This window comes from Chelonoidis abingdonii, chromosome 22, assembly GCF_003597395.2.
Source record: "Chelonoidis abingdonii isolate Lonesome George chromosome 22, CheloAbing_2.0, whole genome shotgun sequence".
Lineage (NCBI taxonomy): Eukaryota > Metazoa > Chordata > Testudines > Testudinidae > Chelonoidis > Chelonoidis abingdonii.
Genome location: NC_133790.1, coordinates 33,514,089 through 33,519,436, shown reverse-complemented (window position 1 = coordinate 33,519,436; position 5,348 = coordinate 33,514,089). Strand labels below are relative to the sequence as shown.

General features: G+C 52.4%; 1 protein-coding gene across 6 annotated transcripts in view; it reads left to right on the top strand.

Moving 5' to 3' along the window:
• Positions 1 to 1,355: 1,355 nt before the first annotated feature.
• LOC116831722 (uncharacterized) overlaps positions 1,356 to 5,348 on the top strand; it is a 161,945-nt gene continuing 157,952 nt past the window's right edge. For all 6 annotated transcript variants that reach the window (XR_012654741.1, XR_012654739.1, XR_012654742.1 and 3 more), the window contains exon 1: positions 1,356 to 1,431. The gene's annotated coding sequence lies outside the window, so the exon portion shown is untranslated. The remainder of the gene's footprint in view (positions 1,432 to 5,348) is intronic.

Sequence of the window (5,348 nt, the reverse complement as noted above, 5' to 3'; positions counted from 1 at the left end):
TCGCTCAATTTCCCCTCTTTTCTTTGGAGCTGGCTTGAATGGTGACATTCAGATCTCCCCACGTTAATTAATGCTTGTCCCTTAGATTGCAAATTTACTTTGTTGCCCTCATTTTTCGCTCAGTTTCTGAAATACTGGTATCAAATTCTTGAAAAATCTTCCCGCTTTCTCTCCAGGGTGTCTGACTGAGATTCAGGGCTCTTAGGTACTGAGCATGGCCCTGTTGTGTGTATCGTAGCCATCCCCGTCCCGGACCTGGACTTTAGCGTTGTCCACAATCTGGTCCTGTCCCAACGCTGGGACCTTAGCGTCCAAAAGTTTGGGGGGCTACCTGGAACTCCCAAGCTTCACTACCTAGCCTTGGTAATTTGGGCTGCCAACCTAGGTCAGGATTTATTTAGGAGGGGCCTGACCCCCTCTTTCGTCTCTCTGTGTGCCCCAATCCCTCCCTTGGTGGGCACCCAGATTCCAAATCCCTTGTGAATGTATAAAGCAGGGTAGAAAACCCTGCCCCCCCCCTCTTCTCAGGGCTTGCCTCTTGGTTGAGCCTGTGAAGTATTCAGAAAACCGGTTCCTTTGCTTCCCAAGAGTAACCCGTTTCTTTACTCTCAGGACAATTGAGAGTGCAAATGGCCAACAGCTGCTGGCCTTTGCTTCCCCGTGCCTGCCTGTTTGCCCTGAAACCAATAGGAAACTAGCCCACCGCCCTGGCTGTTCCCTTCCCTTCGGCCTCCCTAGGAAAGAACTTCCACACGTTTAACAAAGAAAAGTCTTATTAAAAACAGAAAGAAATTATAAACAATAATCTTGCATTAAGAAACTCAAACAGTGCTTTTGCTTATTAAGAGATATGAAGAGAAACAGTCTGATTTAAAAGATCGCCCAAATTAACCAGTCCACAACAAATCACCATACATGTGATACCAACAAACAGATCATCATGAGCCGAATTACTTTGGCGTCCTTGGTACGATTCAGATGTTTAGATAGAATTTTAGATAAGATGGCAGTTGGCGGAAACCTTGTTTAATTCTCACCCTCACAAGCCGAAGAAAATACAAAAAAAAGACCCAAGCCGTCCACATTATTCGGACAACCCAAAGCTCCTTCACAGCCGAATTGCTTTGGGGGTTCCTTTGTACGCACAGACTTTTGGTATAATATTTGAAATAAGAAGGAGTTAGGAGGAAACCTTGTTTACTCACAGCCGAGAAAACAAAAAAGACACAGAGTATACAAATTCCCGCCCCTGACTTTAAACAATCCAGGTCTCTGATTGGTCCCCTGGTCAGGTGTTTGGTTACCCTTTCCAGGTAAAAGAAACTTAACCCTTACCTTACCTATCTAGTTATGACACCTGTTCTGCCAGATGTTGCAGAGACCCCAACTGAGATCTGGGCCCTGTTCTGCCAGGCACTGAAGAGACCCCACGTGAGATCAGACCCCACTGTTGTGCCAGATAAAACTGAGACCTGGACCAAGATCATGGCCCTCCTTGTGTCAGGCAACGCACGACTGCAGCCCAGATTGCTGCCTCCATTGTGCTGGGCACTTCAGAAGCCTCAACTGAGATCTGTGTCCCCGTTGGGCCTGGCTCTGCACTGTCTTCGACCCAGATCATGCCCCACCACTGTGCTGGGCACTCCACTGACCCTGACAGAGATCCTGCCCCCACATTTTGCCAGGCACTGCAGGGACCCCCAAACAAAATCAGGGTTCCTGTAATGCTCGGAGTTGCAGAGTCCCCGACTGAGATCAGGCCCCACATTGTGCAGGGCTTTGCACAGACACCGACCAAGATCAGGGTCCCCATTGTGACAGGTGCTGAACAGATACCAAGAGTATCTCTAGCCTGACGTTAAAAACCCCCAGCTGGCCCATGGCAGGAGACTCAGGCTCGCAGGGCTCAGGCGAAGGGGCTGTTTAATTGCAGAGTAGATGTCTGGGCTCAGGCTGGAGCCAGGCTGTAGGACCCTGCGAGGTGGGAGGGTGCCAGACATCCAGCTCCAGCCCCAGCCGGAACATTGACACCACCATTAAACAGCCCTGCGGCCTGAGCCGTGTGCGCCCAAGTCAGTGGGCACGGGCCAGCCGCTAGTGTCTGACTGCAGTGTAGACATGCCCACAGTGACAGAGAGGCCTTGCCACAAAAAGCTCAAAGGCTAAATAGGCCAGTGGTGGGAGGCGACTCTCCATTTTACAGATGGGGAAACTGAAGCTTCGAGAGCTGAAGTAATTCGCTCAAGTTTGCATGGAGAATTTGGGACAAAACTGGGAACTGAACCCAGATTGTTGAAATTCTTGCCTCTCCCCTTAACCCTAAGCGCAGCGTGTGTGTGTACAGCTTGTTTTGGCCTGTGTTTGCCTTGCATTGGCTTCCAAGGGAGGCTGTGGAATTTCCTTCATTGGAGGTTTCTAAGACCAGGTTCGAGGTACACGAGTCTGGGAATGTCTAGGGATACTTGGTCCTGCCTCAGCACAGGGGGCTGGAGTAGACGCCCTCTCAAGATCCCTTCCAGGCGTACACTGAAATATTTCTGTTTTGTGCTGTGCGCTGTTCTATGCTGAGCTGTTTTGCATGGTGCCTTTTGTGACTGCACTGTGTTGTGTTGCATAGTTTTACGGTGCATTTTTTTGCCTCAGTGTGTTTGGTGCCTGTGTTGTGCTGGTTTGAGTTGAGCCCTTTTTCATTGTGTGATTTAATCGTAGGGTGTATTAGTTAACATTGTGTTGTTTTCTTTTCCTTTGTATTGTCATTTTATGCTGTGGGTTTTGTTGCTTTTTTTTTTTTTTTTCCTGAACTGCCTGACACGCTGTGGGTTGCGTGGTACTCTACGTGTGTGATACGCAAACGGAAGTCTGGTCCAGCCCTCTCCCTCTTCCTTGACCTCCACAGTGATTTAATCCAGCCAGTAAATACATGAAAGGTTTATTGAACAACAGAACAAGGTTACACAGAGCTGCAGGCACAGTCAGGACTCCTCACTACCAGCCTTCTGGGGTCAGGGTGCTGGATCCCAGCGAGGATACCCTGAATTCCCCCACACCCCAAACCACAAACGTCTGCCTTTCTCCGCCGGCCGAATCCTTGTCCCCTTATCCTTGCCGCCCAGGTGCTCCCCCTCCCCCCTAGGGTTCGGGTTACAGCCTAGCACACTTCCCTCAGCCTACAGACATCCCCTCCCGTTCCACACAGACAGCACTCCATCACATCCTGCTCCCCTCGGAACTGACGACGGTCACCTCCCAGTGACCCTGTGGAAGTTCAGCCCCCCGTCCGGGACAACGCGTGCCGCTGCAGGTGGCACGTCCTTCACATGACCACGCCAGCAATAGTCCTGCAGGACAGAGCTGCACCTCAGAGCTTGCGTGGCTCTTTCATCGTGCAGGCAGGCAGAGAGTGGTCTGGTACACGGTGAAGTGTCGCCCAAGAGATATGGCTCTAGCTTCTAAAGGGCCCACACCAGCCAGCAGTCCTTCCGAGGGCCGCGTAAGTTTTGCTCACCGATCAACAGCTCTTGCTCAGGTACACAATGGGGTGTCCTCTCCCCCTTATTCAATCCCCCTGCATATAACACCGCCCCTAGTCCCCGTGTCTAGGCGTCGGTGAACACCACAAAGGGTTGTCAAAAATCGGGTTCGCCAGAAACATGGCCCACTGACCAGAGCCTCCTCACGCCCGAAAGCCTCCTGGCACCTGCCGTCCAGATTATCCTTTCTGGCTCCTTGCACAGTTCAGTGATGGGCCGCTAATGCGCTAAATGGGTCACGAACCTTCGAAGACCCCACGCCAATAAAGCTGGACGCTTCTTGGTGGGAGCAGGCCAGCCTTATCACCCCCTGCTGGTTCCGGCTTAAAGCACGCCGCTCCCACCTGATGCCCAGGTAAGGATACTTCCGCATCCCCACCTGCACTTCTCTACATTAACAGGTTTACCCACCTCCATTGGTCCAGGACTTGTTAACCTGGGACACAGTCCCTCCCAGTCGCTGAAGACCGCAGAACGTCAAATAGCCATGACAAAACCGCCATCCCCCTCAGTAGCTGATCCACCAGGCGCTGGAAGGTCGCGCTCCCTGAGCAAAGGCAAGGGTCGAGAAACTCGTAGAGCCCCAGAGGGATAAAGCGATTCAGCCTGGCATCTGTGCCAGCGGTACTTGCAGTAGCCCTGGTAGACCATGGGTGAGTACCAGAGCAACCTCCCAGCTTCTAGGAGCTCGTCAGCCTGGCATGGGTAGCATCATCAGTGATGGCACGAGCTTCGATAATCCACACAGAACCAAGATGACCCATCCTTCTTGGGACTGCAGCACACTGGCGAGCCCAAGGCTGAAGACTGCGGACAACAACCCAAAGCCCAAGCAGTCCTGACCTCTTCTTTTCCAGAACCTGGCATTGTACCAGACCAAAAAGGGACATCGTAATAAGGGGATGGACCCGTCCCACCCCTGATGGACCAGTCAAATTAGTGCAATCCCAGGCAGTTGGAAACATGCTGTCGGTAAGGAGCACACCCCATCTGATCTCAGTGTGCTGGCCAGGGTTCAGGGATCAGAGAGGGGAAATCGCCCTGGGAACCCCGCTTGTCCCAGGGAAAGATCCACTAAAGGGCACGTCCCTGCCCCCCAGTGTCCACGGACACGGCCAAACACCAAATTCCCCTGTCATAGTATGTCACAGTTCACAGTGTACACCGTCGGTATGCCCGTTGACAGCTCCACCAATAGTTACCCTTCAGTGATCATTGATTACCTTGAAGGGTCCTCCCCGAGGTGAGTGGCGGGGCCGGTGGAAGGGGGTTGAGTTGTTTTTCCTCTACGGGATGATGAACAGCATCACTCGATGCCCGTGGCAAAGGCCCAGGCCCGGCCTGGTCCCTGTGTCGGTCATACCAGACCTGCTGCTTCTCTGCTCGGGCCAATCTATCCGGCCAGGCCCATGAGCTCGGCCAGTCTTTCCCGAAGGTCAGGACATACGCCACCACGACTCCTCCTCGGGAGTGCCATTCTCCCCCAGCCATTCATCTCCATCAATCAGGGCCACCCTACGGCGCCTTCCATATCAACAGTTCGATAAGGCGAAACCCGGTAAACTCCTGAGGTACCGTCCCTGGTTGACGCGAACAGCAAGTGAGGTAAAGGTATTATTAGGTCCCACAATCCTGCGGGTAGGGAGTTCATATAATGTTTAGCATCATCTCAGCGTCCGTTGAACCTTTCCACCACCCATGGACTGGGGTGATACGCTGAGACTCCAGTTGGTCGCCACCCCAACATTTTCGCATATAGACGAGCAGGGGGGTTTTCCGAACAGATGAAGTTGGAAGTCCCTGATCCTTAGAGAAACC